A 17,349-nucleotide genomic window follows, 5' to 3' on the forward strand; every position below is an offset into this window, starting at 1 on the left:
TGCTAGTCTCTTGATGCTGAGGCAGCAGAAAAGTAAATTTCTTTGTATTTTGCAGATTTGTATTGCATTTAATGCCTCTTTAATACAAAATAAAGGTCTCTAATTTGATTCTCTTTTTATTAATGATATTTGGCTTTATATCGTCTTAGGTGTATTCTTATTTTAATGTATTATAGCAAGCACTAGATCCTGTTAGTGGCTATCAAATTTACAAACTTTAATGAGAGATACCCTAAATATAAAGTCATATCATAATACATTCAGAGCCCAATTTTCAAACAGATGCCTCAAATATCCAACTGCCTGTGGGCATATAAAATATATCACATTTATGGGCCTGATATTGGGAGACTCCTATATACAGTATTTCAAAAGGCTCTAAATAGTTTTTTCAGCATCTAAATGTGGGATTTGAAGATCATGTTAAGGTGCTTACATTTGAAAAATGGGTTCCCCACTTACAGAATCAAATGTCTATTTTGTGGGGAGACTCGTCTTGTGGATAAGTCAGAGGTTCAGGAGATCTGGGTTCTGTTCCTAGCTCTGCCTAGACTTCCCACATAACCTTCTCTAAAAAATGGGAGTAATAATATCTACCTAGCTAAAAGGAGTGTTGTGTGGTTTAATTCATTAACAAATGAAAGATCTTGCAGATCCTCCACCATAAATACAAAATATTATTATTACAAGGGTGACGCCCATTCCTGTATGCATAAAGCCTGAGAGCTCTGGTTTTATGCAGACAGAGTGCAGGGCATTTTTGAATGCGTTATTTACCCATATCCAGAGCCAAAGTGGAACAAATTGCACAGAGTCCTGGAGCAAATGATTTAATGTAAAAGTGAATCTGCAGCTCTGCCTCCCACTCTAGATGTGGGGGTCCAGCACCAAGCCCTCTGTTCCACTTAAATGTGGCACAGAGGCTGTTGCGGGGCTCCCTGGCTAAATAACACATAGTGGTATCTCTCAGTCCATCCAATGTGCCACAGAAAACACCTGTTCCAGACCTGCATAAATTGGTGCAAAAGACTCCATGCCTGACCTGCCCGCAGCATTGCATTTTGGGGTGCCAGAATGGCAACTTTTTCTGAGACATGTAGGGGCTCCACAGGCACTCCTACATTGCTGCTCAACCACTGATTCCCATGCAGCCCTTACTTAGGGCCTTTTGCTAGCCCCCACACCTGGATGAATTGCATCCATAAGTACTGATATATTTGGGCTAAAGAATATGTTCATATCTGATTGCCAGAAGATGATGACCCTCTATTTTAAAACTCTGCGTTCAATTTACATGCTTAATTCATTAATACTATTTGGTGAATTCAATTATACATTTTTATGATTTTAGAAAAAAAAGCTTTTTAGTATAAAAAGCAGCAATTTCCTTTTTTAAAACATTTTTCATTTTTAAAGTATAAAAATGGCACGTATGTACCATAGCATAATGGATTAATTAAGGAATATTATGTTTATCCTAAGTCCCAACTGAGTTGTACATCTTCGTAACTCACTCATAAAAAATAATGTATTATCCCATTCTCAATAATGATATAACTTCTATTTTTACCATACCTCTTCAGAATAAATTGTTCTAAATTGGATTATCCTGAGATACAGTAAGGAATGTAAAAAAATTACATTGTTATTTTAAAAATTTACATTGCTATGTATAAAAATCATAATCTTCTCTCTGTGCTTTTGAACTGTCATGTTATTCCCAGTGTTATGAAATCAAGCTGCTACTGCCACACCTAAAATCAAATGCAATGCACATTACATCCCTTTGCATATACAATGTATTTGTTGCCTTAATCACAAAACCACCAGACAGTATTTTTATGACTATTTCTTTGTTATTGACAAATCATGTATGTAGGTAACACACAAATCTGCATGCAAAGGCTCATAAAAGCCTCAGATTTCTAAATCAACAGATGAAAAATCCCAAAATAATAATGTACAGATGTTCCTTATTTAAATGAGCTGTTGGCATTTAATACTGCCAATCAAATGTGATAAAATTTGTGAACTTCCAGGTATTCAGCATTTACAGTGGATAATTTTTTTAATCAAATGATCATTCCAGATGACTGAAAAAAATTATCGTTCAATAAATATAAAATGGTATATTATTGATGCTATCTTTGGATTACTATACAAAAGGTCAATTGAATGGTATTGTTCATTACCAGATCCTTTTCCTTTTACATCTAAGGTTGGTTGTTTTTGCTGTCCTTAAAACTGAAATACTTCACTAAAAGTACATTATCTGTATAGTAATCCTCTTCTCGAACATAAAATGGAATATCAGTTTCTAATCCTCCACAGATAACCATTCCAATCCATAGTATGTTTTACTGTAAAGACAGAGTAATACAATATGTTTGATAAATCATATGTGTATTGTGTACAAGGAGAAAGGTTTCTCTCTTGCCCTACAAGATGCACCTGTATTAAAAAAAACACATTAAATGTTGCCATTGTAGAATCTTGAGAAGTTTTATAACAGAGACATCTAAGCTTAGAAGAAGGAAGGTGGTCTATAGGTCAAACAAGTTTCTGATGAGAACTGATTAAGCCGAAGTACTATTCCACTGATTATAAGTTTTCATCCAGGCATCAAATCCTTGAGTCTTCTATTGGTTAAATAAAGCTGATCTTTATGTATTTCAAAGCAAAGGGAAAATGAAATCCTCCCCAGCTCTTTTACTTGATTTGGAGCCATCTAGGTACCCTGTTTCCCCGAAAATAAGACATCCTCCGAAAATAAGGCCTACTTACAGTTTTGCCTCTCGTTGTAATATAAGGCATCCCCCCGATAATAAGACCTCCCCGATAATAAGACATCCACTGATAATAAGGCATTTTTCATTTCTGAAAAATAAGACATCCCCTGAAAATAAGACCTAGCGCATCTTTGGGAGCAAAAATTAATATAAGACACTGTCTTATTTTCGGGGAAACAGGGTATGCACACTGGGAGTGTAACCAGCCTCTAACTACTGGGGATTGGAAGGAAATTTTCCTTGGGCAAAGATTATCTCATAATTTCTAACTGCAGGGTTTTCTGAACCTTCCTCTGAATCAGCTTCTCCTGGCCACTTTCAACGACTGGATACTGTACTAGATGGCCCACTGGTATAATCCAAAACGGCAATTCGATGAGCTTTGTCAATTGGCTTTGTCTGGCCAATTGTTAGCCTATCTACAAGAATTTATTGCAGTTACCCTTACCCGCGCTCCCTCCCCTCTTACACCTATTGCTGGTCACACTCACTTGCTGCATCTGGTCTTAAATGAAGCCCCAATCCAGCACCCTGAACCCGGCTGGCAGACCTGCACCCAAGCCCCATGGAATTCCAGGGGCTGCCTGGCTGGAGGATCAGGACCTTAGAATGGTAAACTCCTCAGGGCAGGGTCCATACCATGCTATGTGTACGATGCTAAGCACCATTGCATTGCCCTTCTGATTCCTTTGGGTACTACTCTAATACAAATGCATAAATCAATGCCAGTACAGTAAGTCTATATAAAAGAAGCCACCTAAAGACACCACAGCAGCATGCCCGTAACACCACTGTATGAAGGATAGCAAGTTATGGATAAAAGGACAATGTAAAAGTAAACCTCGTTACCCAATATGCACATAATTTAGTAAAATGTTTGTATAAAATATTTTGGGGATATTTTTCTTAATGCAAGGATTTTTTTAATGATTTTAAAGTCTTTTTAAAATTAGCATTACAGAAGAGAGTAAATGCATAATTAAAAATTAATTAATTAACAAAAAAGGAATTTATTACCTGATAATTATTTCACTGTGACTCAGTTACACCCGTGCAGAATGATGAGTAAGTCAGGCAGGCAGGCTGCAACCTATCATGAGCCATCATTTTAATTCCCCTGTCCCCTAATTTACTTCTCTTCCAATGTGTAGTAGGGTGGTCACTAACCCTCATGGCCGGGGGTCCTTTGGCAGGCACCCTCCCCTCTTGCTGGCCCCTGAAGCACTCCACACAGTCCCTCTGTGGCTCACAGCATCCTTACCAGGGCTGAGTTCACGCAGTCCTCAGAGTCCTTAATTACGAAATAGTCCAAACACTCCTCCATGAATCCCCAGTATAAAGTCCATAATCCTAATTCAACAGTTCATACTTAGCTCTGGTTCTTCTGCCACACCCAGAGCTCTTCCTCTGTCAGTCTGCTCCCCCCAAAGCCACCGGTCCCAGTCCTTTCTGGCTGGAACTTAGCCCTCTGGCCCTGGCTTTCTTCTCCTTCAGAGTCTCTCCTGGTCTGAAAGAGCATGTGGTCTCCCTACTGCCCTCCTCCAGAGAACTCATCCCAATTAGCTGAAAGAGAGGGGAGCCCTGCCCCACCCTACAGTCCATGGCTCCTCTTCGCAGGCCCTTAAAAGGAATGATGCATGAGGGGTTTTCCCTCCCATACAACTCCTAATTATCCAGGACCACTTCTTCCCTTCTGCTACCAGGCCATTTTCTGGGCCTTTATTCATTCCAACACCTGGAATGGGGTCTTATAGAATCTTTTATTCTTAAAGGGCCAGAACACCATTTACATACTGGAAATCTCTGAGAACCAGCAAAACTGAGACATATGGAGGACAACGTTTCTTCTACTATATGCACTGTATTATGCCCAAAAATGCCCATCTAAAGCGGCATGGGACATGGGAGCGACTAAGTCACAGAGATATGCCTTGGTTATCAGCAAGAAAAACAGCTTCTAAGTAACACCATCTCGGCAGTGAGACAAAGCAAAAATAAAAGAAAGAGCCAATATAAATGTTCTTGCAAGGTATATCAACATAATTTTCCAAACCGGGAAAGCAAAGGTCAGTGACTACATTAAGGGTCAAGAGTCAGACCCACAGTCATTAATTCATTTAACCAAGTGAATATTAAAAAAAGCATCTCAAGTCCTCCATAGATACAAACCTTTTGTCCCCTTTTTCAGGCAAAGAGGTGGCCACTGAACTAGAAAAAATACCCCTAATCTTTATTGCAGACTGGAGGCTTTGCATCTGATATAACTTTGTGAGTAAAGATTACCCCAACCACAAATATTGAGCTCTTTAGAGAGCTCCTCAAGAAGAGAAAAACAGATAAATTAGCCGCCAGGAGAAACACTTTCCCTCTCTCTGAAGAAGCAGCCGGTATCATCATGATTCCAAGTTTTTACTTAGATAGAGTCTGGTATCAGAAAGAAAAAGGACCAAGGTCAAATCTCCAAACTATGAGTCTAACCAAAAGGAACTGTTAGGTACATTTGAGATTGATTGAAGAGGAGAAGCTGCTCTGATTGAAAGAAGAGAGGGAGAAATAGAGAATCTCCATCCAGACTGTTGTTACATTACAACCTGAGATCCATCATTAATTTAGTTCACTTGTTTACTTTGGGAGGAAATGCACTAAGCAAGCTAGAGAGAGACAAACTGTTCCTGTTGAGAGGGACTGTTGCATAAGTGGGAAAAGAGGAAAAGTTTGAGGGAAAAAAATCTTCTAAATAGAAAATAAGGAATTTGAGGCCAAATCTTCAGCTGTTGTAAAATTGTGTAGGCCTATTGAGTTTAATGGACTATACCAATTTACATCAACTGGCCATTGCAGCAAACAATTCAGTGAGATTGAGCTGAGATTGGAGGAAAGAGGGCATCAAATGGAGCCTTTCCAGAGACTGCTATTGAGCTGTTCCTTAGTGGTGGCAGATGAGGGTGTGGGAAACCTCTCTTAGGTAGTGAAAAAACAGAAAAAGAAAACAGGACTTGTTTGTGTTTTTAAGGCATCTATCAGAGGGAGTCTCTCTCACTGCTGAACTCCTGATGGCCAATCACATTCAAAGGCACAAGAGAGGACAGAAATCACAGCATACACACCTTGAAGCTGCCAGAGTCAATACCATACAATTGTACACATGTTACACTGGTGACTTCTCTTGCTCATCTGCCCACTTTCCAAAGCCTCACTGTATTAGCCTATATCGCTAAAGAGAAACTCCTTGACTTGCTGTGTGAATTCATATAAGCTGCTGCACTCCAAAGGTAAGCCACCAAAATAACAGAGATAATGTTTGCCCTCTCTTCAACCCAGAGGAAGGGAGAGGGGCTGAACATTTAGAGTGGAAAGGTAGCAGATAAGAGGACACAAATATCTGATCCTGTAACTGGCCCCCACACCAGCCTGACTGATGTAAGGGAAGGCACTGATCATCCTCCTTTGGTGGCAACTAAGTCACAAAACTATTTTTATTTACTGATTACATTTAAGAAGCCCCACTTTTCCCCAGAGTTCACAGCTACAATTCAAAAATATTTTGAGGTCAGGACTCTGCAACAAGCTTCTTAGTTGCTTTTAGTAATAAGATAATTATCTATAACTATATAAGGAATTACTATTTTTAAAAAATATCACATAAAAATAGCTTTCATTTTTCCCAATGTGTAGAAAAGATTCTCTGCCTACAACTCAAATTATCATTCTTTCCTTTGTGCAAAACGAATTGACCCAGAAAACTAAAAGGGTAACAACCCATATTTGCTGGGCTTATTCAGCAGCCAAAAGTTCATGAAAAACACTGTTGTGTATCACATAGCAACCACTTGATGCCTATTATCAAAATACAGTAGTTATTGAAAAAGTAAAATCTTGCACTCTAAAATATAAAGCAGGGCTGTAATGTGTGTTTAGTTTTCTTGGGATACATTCAAGCCTTGTCATTTTCTGCCTTTCCACAGCTTTGGCATACTTGGTCAGCTATGCACTTTTCAGTTATGCACCGGGGGAGAAGGGGGGGACTCCTGCAGTGTTTTGCATAGAGGATACTGTGAATTGAGACCAGGGTTTGAGATCACTGTTAAGAGAGGAATTATATGTGCTCTATTTTTGCACAAGTATATTCATTTTTTAAAATGTCATATACAAGAGTTTGGGAGAGAAAAGTAAAGGGTGATGATTATTGATTCAGCACTATCCCTGCGGATTGTTGGCTACCCCCAGAGAAAACCACCACCAAATCCCCAGCAAGTAGTCTATAGGTGGACAGATGTCACATTCGCAGTTTTGAATTTGTTTTTCATACCAGCTCTAGTTTTATGCCAGGATTGTGTGGCAATCTCTTAGCAGAATTTCATATCAGAAAAACTGTAAACTTAGGCAGAATGGGAGAATGCTGTTTCTCCAAATTCTTTATTTTATTTTTAACACACAAAAAAAGCTTATATATTGGAAGAAATAGAAAGTGTATTGTGGAAACAGTACAGTATTAGCAATCTGGGTTAAAAACTGGAGGAGTGTTTTTATTCTAAAATATTTTTAAAGGAACAGCAGCTGTAGTAGCTGCTAGAAGAACTTGAGCTGTAGGGCAGGCTCCAATCTCCACAGGAGTCAATATAAAGATGCATTGTCTTCAACAAGACTTAGATCAGACCACTACTTAGAATACAAGGCCAAGGCCAAAATGGATCTCCTTTAGCAACAGGAGTGGGAGATAAAGGGGAGGATGAGGAGGGAATAAAGTACCCCTGCGGTAGGCATCACATGCTATCTTCAAGGAGGTAATTTAAAAATCTCTAGAGTATAGTATTTTGCAACAAATGTCAAGAAGGAATTGTTGACTAGCTTAGCTTCCCTCTGCTATTCATAGGTAAGGCTGTACGCATGCAGGTGTGCAACATTTCCCTTTGTTTGTTCTATCATACAGTAATAAGCTTGTTCAGCTTATCTGTTTATCTAAAAGAGTGGTTAAAATTAATTTGAGTGGTGGAAATACGAGATCACCAGCAGCGTACAATAAGTGGCTAAGAAAGCTAAAAAGGGGAAAAAATCAGAATGCATGTTATTTCTGAGGTACCTTACCTTGAGCCTACTGAATGCAGATAAGAGCATGTTTGCGGTTTCCATGATCTATCAAAAGAAAGTGAGTGCTAGGCAGTTAACCCCAACTTAATGTGTGAAGTAGCTAAGGTGTAGGAAGATGTGAGGGTGCATTAGGTAGCTAAAAATGAAGAGGTGGTTTTGATGTGATTGAAGATGGGTATGGCTGAATGTTTCCAAGATAAGATGGGGAACAAGGACAGAGTGAAGATGTAGCCTGCAATGCTGTATGTGCTTCTGCTCCTCTTTGTGAAAGCCCTGGGGGAAAGAAAAGACCACTTTCCCCACTCTGCTTCTTCATAGCACCCAAAGGCTATATACCTTCACCTATCCTCCCTTTTTACCTTCTTATGCATTGATATTGGAAAAAGTATATTATACTTATATGCCCACTTGAACAGAATATTTGCATTGTCAGACCGTAGATAGGTATATGAAATACACAGGAATTTCCTATATACAGGAAATATGTGGGTTGGTCATTGGTAGATGATCTTACCATGACTGGATAAGGTAAGGGTGGTAATTATAAATGATTAATTAATAGCTATTGTTACAGTAAAACAGTCTTGCCTAATTTACCAGCAAGATATTGGCATACTTAATAAAACAAAAAACGAACCATTAAATTTCAGTGAACAGTAAACTCATGAAAATGTTCCACTCTAACAAGGAGAATTTGTGCATAGAGCAATAAAGCGGCATTTTCTGCCCAATTCCATCCCATTCTGAAATTGTACATTTCTTTAGAGAGAGGGGATCTACAAAAAAAGGTTCAGATTATCAGAAGAGCAATACCGACAATATTTTTATGCAAATTATTAGGAACAGATGAACCAAACTGGCTTACCCAAGAACCAGTTGGAAAAATGGCTCAAAAGTCAAATCAAGCCTTACTTTGAGGAAAAAGTAAAAATGATTAATTTTACACTTCTAAAGCAAACCACTTTCACAGTTTCATCTACAGATCTCAAAGCACTTCACAAACATCAGTTAAATTGCAGGACCCTTATGCGGATGATAAGTGGTATTATCCCCATCTTATAGATGGGGGAAAATGTATGTTTCATGCTCAAAGTCACACAGTGATTTAGTGGCAATGCTGGGAGTAAAACCCAAGAGCTAAAGCTACCAGTCTAGGTATTGACCTCACTGGTCCTGTGAGATAAACATTGATCAAATGACAGGTTTCAGAGTAGCAGCCGTGTTAGTCTGTATCCGCAAAAAGATATGCATCCGAAGAAGTGGGCTGTAGTCCACGAAAGCTTATGCTCTAATAAATTTGTTAGTCTCTAAGGTGCCACAAGTACTCCTGTTCTTCTTTTTATTGACCAAATGAGATAAATGTAGTCTTAGAAAGACAAAAAGTCTTGTTTGTGTTTTCTTTCAAGGATTAGGCCCCAGTACATTTCACCTCTTTTTGTTTATCCTACCAAAATTTGCCTGTTGAGGAATCAGTATTTAGACTTAAAGCAGGATCTGGTTTATGCTTTAGGCTTTGGAACTGGGATCGGAGGTAAATCAGGACTATGAATTTGGCTCCAGATTCATTATGCGAATATTTCACAAAGATTTCAGTTACATCAGAATGTGAAACGGAAAAAAAAATTCTCAACATGGATTGTACCTGGTATCCAGGATTTGAATCCAAAACCCTATTCTCCACTGAAATACAAAGGGGCTCAATTCAAGGTTTCACTCTTGGTCCATCTCTATTTCTATGTAGACAACAGTTCTAAGTAAAGTGATAGGACTAGATTGTGTAGTCCAGCCAAGCTGCATGCAGTGCAAGAACAGAGAATAGGCAAAGGTGGCTTTAGGTTACTTTTGCGACCCTTGATCCTTAGCCAGTGGAGTGATGGGCCAGTCCCCTGGTGTAGATTAGAACAGCCTAAAGGCTGCTGTATACTGCACTAACTGCCAATAGGATTGCTAGAGTGCAGAAAAGTCCTAGCTACCCACCGCTCTGTCTACCGGACATAATCCCCTATGCCATGAGGAGAGTGGCACAGGAGCCACTACTGTAGCTCTACATGATCCCAGGATTCCCCTGTTCAAGAAGAATAAGCCTTCACTGGCTGGAGCTTTTGAGGCATCTTTTCAAAGGAAGACTGGCACAAAGCTTCCTTAATGGACTGGTGTATTTGTCCCACAGACTGCCCCCTGGACTTTTCATAGAGCCTCCTGCTGGACTAAATGCTGGGAAGTTTAATGGAAGGAACAAAAATATTTTCAGAGAAAAAATTGATGAAAATTTGAAAATGCTTTAGGTCATGGACTATCTAGTGCAAAATCTACCAAGACTATTGAGGAAAGTTCAAGGAGGACTGATGGAGAAATATTCTATTTAAAATTAAATTCTTTGTTGGAAAAAGAAAATTATGACATACCCTAGAACTTGACACTATGACCACTACAACTTCAGGATTCATGAGTAATTAAGCAGTACAATACAATGTAACCTGCACATGTAACCTGACTGTTCTAACCCAGTGAAAATACAACAACTTTTAGGTAGCAGCATTCAGTGGCCTGGCCAGTACAATTTTGTTTGAGCTTTAAGTCGATTTCTGCTAGTCAACTGATTTTTGGCTGGCCTCTAGGACAGAATTCACTGTACATTAAACATTTACTTCATTATTTAAAATGGGGAAGCAGTTTTTTTATCTTGTTTGAAGCCCTTGAAATACAAAGACAAAAGTTTCATGCTTTTTCTTTTTTCTGACTTGCTATTATATCACCAAAGATCAGTTTTATAGAGCAGATGAGAATGTCTTCTATTTAAACGATCAAGATACAAAATTGCATCCAATGCAGCAGAGAATAACATGATTACAAATACTGCAAGTAATATTATTATGTGACATATAACAATCACAGTCTAATTTTTTTACTAAAAATATGTGTAAAGCTTCACAGTTTATATATTTGTATTGAAAATATTTTTCCTCATTTAAGCTGATTGCACATTTCAAATCATATACAGCTGTACTTTTTAGCCTAAATCAAAGAAGGAATCCATACAGAACTGCACAAGTATTTTGGGTGTTTTTAGACATTGTTGCTACTGACAAGATTAAAATATTTTTCTCATTCATTATTTATATTGATGTGGTGAAACAATGTGAAAGCATATGCATTTAACACCATGTCACAAAGTAGAGCTAAAATGTGGACATACTGTTCCACTGAAATTTAACTGTGAAATTGGTTAAGTATATGTCACCCTGTCTACAATAATGATATCTTTGGGTGATGAAGATTTAAGATGCTTTGTAAAGATGGCATGTTATCCAAACTCTTAAACCACACTGATTATGAATGTCAAGTATCAGAGGGGTAGCCGTGTTAGTCTGAATCTGTAAAAAGCAACAGAGGGTCCTGTGGCACCTTTAAGACTAACGGAAGTATTGGGAGCATAAGCTTATGCTCCCAATACTTCCGTTAGTCTTAAAGGTGCCACAGGACCCTGTGTTGCTTTTTCCCCGATTATGAGGGGTTTTAAATAGATGTGCTAAGATTATCTCCTATATGAGAAAGAGCATTATGACTAGGAACCTTGTAGCCAGCATACAGGGATCACATGTTCAGAAAAAAGTAACACCAGAAAATAATTTTGATTTGACACCCTGATAGAGAAAATGTTTAACTCAAAAACAGTTGCAAACAGTTGGGCAGTTGCAAACTACCCAGAGTTTAGAGACAGGTCCCAGTATAACTTCAAGCCACTCCACCCAGCAACCCACCAACATTTTTTGGCATTTGACTTTGCCCTCTGCTTTGACAGTTTCTTGGACTGAGAGTACACAGTCCCCATCTGAGAGTTGGAGGCTGGGATCATGCAATAGAACATAAGAACAGCCATACTGGGTCAGACCAAACGTCCATCTAGCCCAGTATTCTATCTTCCGACAGTGGACAATACCAGGTGCCCCAGAGGGAATGAACTGAAATGTAATCATCAAGTGATCCATCCCCTGACTCCCACTCCCAGCTTCTGGCAAACAGAAATACCTGATTTTGGAGTCAAAAATGCATGGATGCATAATGGCTGAATCCAAAACCAGGAACAGCATTGCATGATTCCAACTGCCAGCTCACAGGGATTAATCTGCAGAGTAACTCTTTGCTAAGAGGCAAGGAATCTGCCAAAAAAAGAAGGTCAGAACAAAGTTATTGTAGCAAAATTGATATTGTTGGGTAGAATGGCAGGGAGTTACATTGGAACCTGCTTCCCATAGTGTGTGGGGCAGTGTGAGGAGAGCTAGGTTGGTGGTTTGGGGTGAGAATGAGTAGAAAGAAAAATAACATTTCAGACCAAATGCTTATTCTTACAAACTCTGATCTCACCTATTATAAACCCAGGGAAATATCCAGAAGGTGGTGAATGTTTAAAATGCGCCCTTTAACAAAGCAACACAATGTAACTGGTATCTTTCTTTACATGTCAAACAGTTTGCCTAACAAATCATAATAATGCAGAATGATATAAAATTCACCCATCAAGCCCAAACACAGGCACAAAGATTACCATGGCAAAGAATTGTGAATTTCATTAAATATGTTAAAGGGAAAAAAAATCAGCTTTGAAAAATAGTAATCCTGTCTTTCAACAAAAATATTATAGGAAGCTATGAATTTGGTAGATCTGAATAGGATGTTGGTACATGTTTTACTAAGGTAATATAATGGCACACTATTATTAGATCACATTAATCATTACTGTGCCAAAGGCACTGACAGCACCACTGAAAAGGATTGAAAGGGCTGGTAATGGATATAAATTACCCATTGTGTGATAAAAGGATTTTTACTAAGAAGGTAAGAATAAAACAGCAAATTTCTAATATAACTGTTGTGTAAAAACCAAAATAAAAGTAATCCACAGTCAGTAATATCCACAAAATCAAAAAGTAAGCACTTTGAAACAAGATAAAGTCACAATAAAAATTGTATACAATGTAAAATTAATTTCTTGGTGCATAATATTGCTATCAATTTAAATGGTTTATGTGATGACCTCTAAGGAATATGGTCAAGAGAAAGATAGGTTTAGCTAATTAGAACTGAATATGAGTTTATGTAAATATATTTAACTTCCTCAGCAGTATCAGAGGTTACAATGAACCCCAAAATTACAAGATGTGTTATAATTTTAATTTTCCCTTCTGTTCTCTCTAAGTTAAAAATTACAACAAATAACTGAACTCTGAAATGGTTTCATTTCGATTCCAAATGATGAAGCCATTAGAAAACAAGGCCAGCCTTTGCTGAGCTATTTAGCCATTTGACTGGTAGTTTTTTTGTTACCAAAGGTCCAATCCTACACCACTCTTTCACTCTGGCAAAAATCTTATAGACATCAATAGAAGTCAGTGAACTCAATAAACCAGACTGTATCTTTATTTTACAACAGTGTAAATCCAAAGTAGCTCCACTGAAGTCAGTGGAGTTACTCCAGATTTAAATCAGTGTAATTTTGTCTGAGTTAATCGTGTAGGACAGGACACAGCATTCTTTATCAAATTTTTAAAACTGTGGCTCAGATCCTCACATTGGTATAGTTTTATTGTTTATTTGTTTTTCTTTTATAGATGCAGACACCAATCCTGGAAATACTTAAGTATGTGCTTAACTTTACTCACATAAGTAGTTCCATTAACTTCAATGGGACAATTCATACAGCTAAAATTACTCACCTGCACGTGAGTGTGCAAGGTCAAAAGCTTTGATGGGCCTGAATCTCCTCTCACCAGTTATACATCAGTGTAACTCCACTGAAGTACATAGAGTTAGTGCTGATTTACACATGTGTATAATTGAGAGGAGATTCAGGCGCCATGATTGTAATGTGAAAGTAACACAATAGGAATTCGACTTTGAACCGGAAGCCATCAGACTTTTGGATTTAAGAATCAGTTAAAAATTGTAGAATTAGTTATAGGATACTTCCTAGAATAAGTTACAGATTACAAAGCAAGACTTTTCTTCCAAATTTAGGACCCTGGGGCCTGATTCTGATTTCACACTGTTTTTTATCCCATTGTGAACCCAAAGGGTTAATAGCAGTTACTTTTGAACTGCACCGATACAGCTGAGAGGAAAATCAGGTCTATAACCTATTATGGAAAAACCCCATTGATTTAAGTAGGTGTTGTTCGCATAGTAATACAGAACAGAAAAGCGCCCTTAATAATATGCATGAGAGATCTTCAATAGAACTTGTTCAAAAAACAAAATAAGTGATAAAATGAATACAACAAACTCCAATCATGAGTTTCATGGATTTTTTTAAATCACCAATCTGCTGATAAAGTAATAAATGATGATTTATTTCTAATACAAATTTATATACCAGCTGTGTAAGATGAGCTTTCATGATTTTACAAAGCAGATTTTTACTTGAAAAATCTATTCGTAATCAATCTACTATAGGCAGTTTTTCCCTGAAAGAATAAATTAAAATGTTTTGGTGGAGAGATAAGAAGATGCACAAGTTTGCTACAAAAACCAGATTGTAAATTGTTAATGCAGGTAGGTCATTTTAATGCAGTTTATTAAGGTGGTGCAACTAAGCTGTTTTGCATAAACCACATTCATAAACAGAGAAAAAGTTAGGCAATAATATAATGAATGATCCTTACCAGGTAACTCTCAAACCAATGAATCTTTCCCTTGGCTGAGAGAAATTCCTAGTGACGAGGGATAGGTACTGAAGGTCAGGAACTGTAAAAACAAGAGATGTGAGAAATTTAAAATATCAAAACGCTATGTTTAAACAAGTCTTTTAAACTAAAACTTTACAATGCCACCCCCAAGTAGTTCTAATGTAACAATGTATAGAGAATACTTAGGATGAGAGTATTAACAGGATTAACACTTTTTTTTAAGGGCTCAATAATGCAAGCGTTTGGTGGTCATTTATTTTTGGGAACTGAAAAGTGCTTTCAGCTCTGGATTGTTCTGAGAGGGAAAACCTCTCTTCAAGACAATGCAGAGGAACAGAATGAAATTCTTCTGATCCTATCCCCTAGACAGTGCAGCAAGAGAGGACAAAACAGGATAAAACAAAAGTTGCATTGCAGACATACTCTAGAAACCCAGTTATTCTCTTTGACATTGATACTCTAATCTCTCAAACCGAGTCAGAGAGAACAACTACTAATTGTGTTTCTACTTTTTTAATTCCATTTTATAACAGAAATAAGTCCTTTGGAGATGATCTCATCTAATAAACCCCACTTAAAAGAGATAAGAGCCAGAAGTAAAAGCCAAGATACAATACTTCCAAGGTATTTGTCTGTAGAGAATTTAGGGACATTACATTAGTAACAAAGTAAAAACAAAAACAAAGGGAGCTCTTATAGCAAAATAAAGTTCACAATATTAAAGCTATAATCTACAGAATTTAAAGCTGAGAATTGTATGCATGTTTATGCCCTTGCATGCCTGACAAATGAAATGAAAGGTCATTCTCAAACAATACACTCTTCTATCTATACTAACTTAAGTAGTTTATACATCAGGCTATAGGCTCTCAAAACCCAGTACAGTCATCACAGCGTTAGGGCCCCTTCTTGCAAACTCTTGCTACCAAGCACAGCGCTTACTTCTCCGAGGAGTCCCATTGTCTACAGCTGATAGTCGATGTTTGCAGAGTGGTTTGAACATTGGCCTGCTAAATCCAAGGTTGTGAGCTCAATCCTTGAGGGACCATTTAGGGATCTGTGGCAAAAAAATTCTGTCTGGGGATTGGTCCTTCCTTGAGCAGGGAGTTGGACTAGATGACCTCCTGAGGTCCCTTCCAACCCTGATATTCTATGATTTTCTATGTCCTTAACTTCTGAGAGAAAAAATTAATTTCTTGGTCATTTTACTGCAGTTGGGCTACATCTTTCAACAATTAAATGAGAAAGGGTTGCAGGACTATGCCCTTTGTTCCCTCGAAGGGTAAATAATAATTGTGCTTATTTATATTGAAGGTCCAGGATACAACAATTTTACAACTCATAAATTCTGATTTTTTTTTAAATAAAATAGCCTTGTAACAGCCCACTAAAGATTCGGGACCCAACTTTCTCACTGACTTACACCTTCTGCAGTAATTTAAACCCCCTCTGGGGCCAGGAGAAATAGCCTCTTGCCCCATTTATATCTATTCCAAAATGCTGCTGCAAGGTTATTTCCAGATCATCAATTTGACCACATCACCAGCTCCCCTTCTCCATTGCATCAAACACAAACTATTTGTTTTCACTTTTAAGGCCCTTACAAGTCTATCCCTGCCCTACCTATCATTTCTTATAAAGTACTGAGCCATTGACCCGGGCCATTGTTCTGTAAATTATGCCAGTCTTGAGCGCCCATTTAAAAAGTTTTCTAGTAAGCACCTTTGTGGTTCTGCCATGCTGCCCCTCTTGCATGGGAGGAACTCCCCATAAAAATCTGCAAAGCCACCTCATTGTTCTCCCTAAGTCATTCATTAAGGTTCTCTTCTGCATGATGCCCATAAAGAAAATCAAAAGTAGCTAGACAGCTGATTTGAGGCGACCCCCGTTTTTCATGTTTATTGGTATTATTTCATTGTTTCCTTGTGATCCCCCAGCTGTTTGTTTTATTCATCAGTTGTTTATAGTCTTATACTTAGATTGTAAGGTGGCAGGGACAGTCCCCTTGTTTGTGCTTGTGCAGTGCCCAGCACAATGGGGCCCTGCCCTATAGGTGCTATTGCAATACAAATAAATAATAATGCATCTGTGCATGGTGAATGCAAAGAAGGTGCAAACCATTCTCATTCGGATGTCCCATTTTTTGCAAGCATAAATGGCTATACCTGGTGCAAAACGGTGTAAAACCAGGCCTATAGTCTACAGCACTGGCAGAAGAGTATTTTAACCTTTCATAAATAATTTGGGTTTTCAAAGCCTGGTCAATCAGATTTTGTCCCTCCTTAAAACCAAAATCAGGATCAGTTTGGATCCAGGTCACATTTATACATATCCCCACCCCCTTTCAGAATTCATATAAGTGATTCTGGTATATTGACCCTTCTCCAGTTATTTGAAAACAAACAGAGCATGAGCAAACTCCTGGACAGCTGTATCTATTAAAGTGTTTATCATATAATATTTCCAACTGTACAGTGTCTAAACGGAGGTGACATTTGGCATTTATTTATTTAGTTGATATCTTAAATTCAGATATACCTTTTTAGTGTTTACTTGTAACTCATTCAAAGTAAGAATGCTGAGAACTAGAAACAAAGACGATAATAAACTGTTGCTTTAGAAAAGATGTTATCTCACTAAACGGGTTCTTAGCGTTCCTATACCAACATCGTAGACTACATTTTTGCTACACTATTACAAGGCTATTTGTGTTAAAAAAAATTCAGATTTTACAAACACGCTCATGACTTGCAAAATTCTCAAGAATGATTCTCAAGGGGCTTTCACTA

At 37.9% G+C, this 17,349-nt stretch overlaps 1 protein-coding gene across 6 annotated transcripts in view; it reads right to left on the minus strand.

The window, feature by feature from the left end:
- ZNF536 (zinc finger protein 536) overlaps positions 1–17,349 on the minus strand; it is a 427,243-nt gene that overhangs the window by 349,283 nt on the left and 60,611 nt on the right. For all 6 annotated transcript variants that reach the window (XM_054049383.1, XM_054049385.1, XM_054049387.1 and 3 more), the window contains exon 2: positions 14,537–14,618. The gene's annotated coding sequence lies outside the window, so the exon portion shown is untranslated. The remainder of the gene's footprint in view (positions 1–14,536; positions 14,619–17,349) is intronic.

The sequence above is a fragment of the Malaclemys terrapin genome, chromosome 14 (assembly GCF_027887155.1).
Source record: "Malaclemys terrapin pileata isolate rMalTer1 chromosome 14, rMalTer1.hap1, whole genome shotgun sequence".
In the NCBI taxonomy this organism is placed as follows: domain Eukaryota; kingdom Metazoa; phylum Chordata; order Testudines; family Emydidae; genus Malaclemys; species Malaclemys terrapin.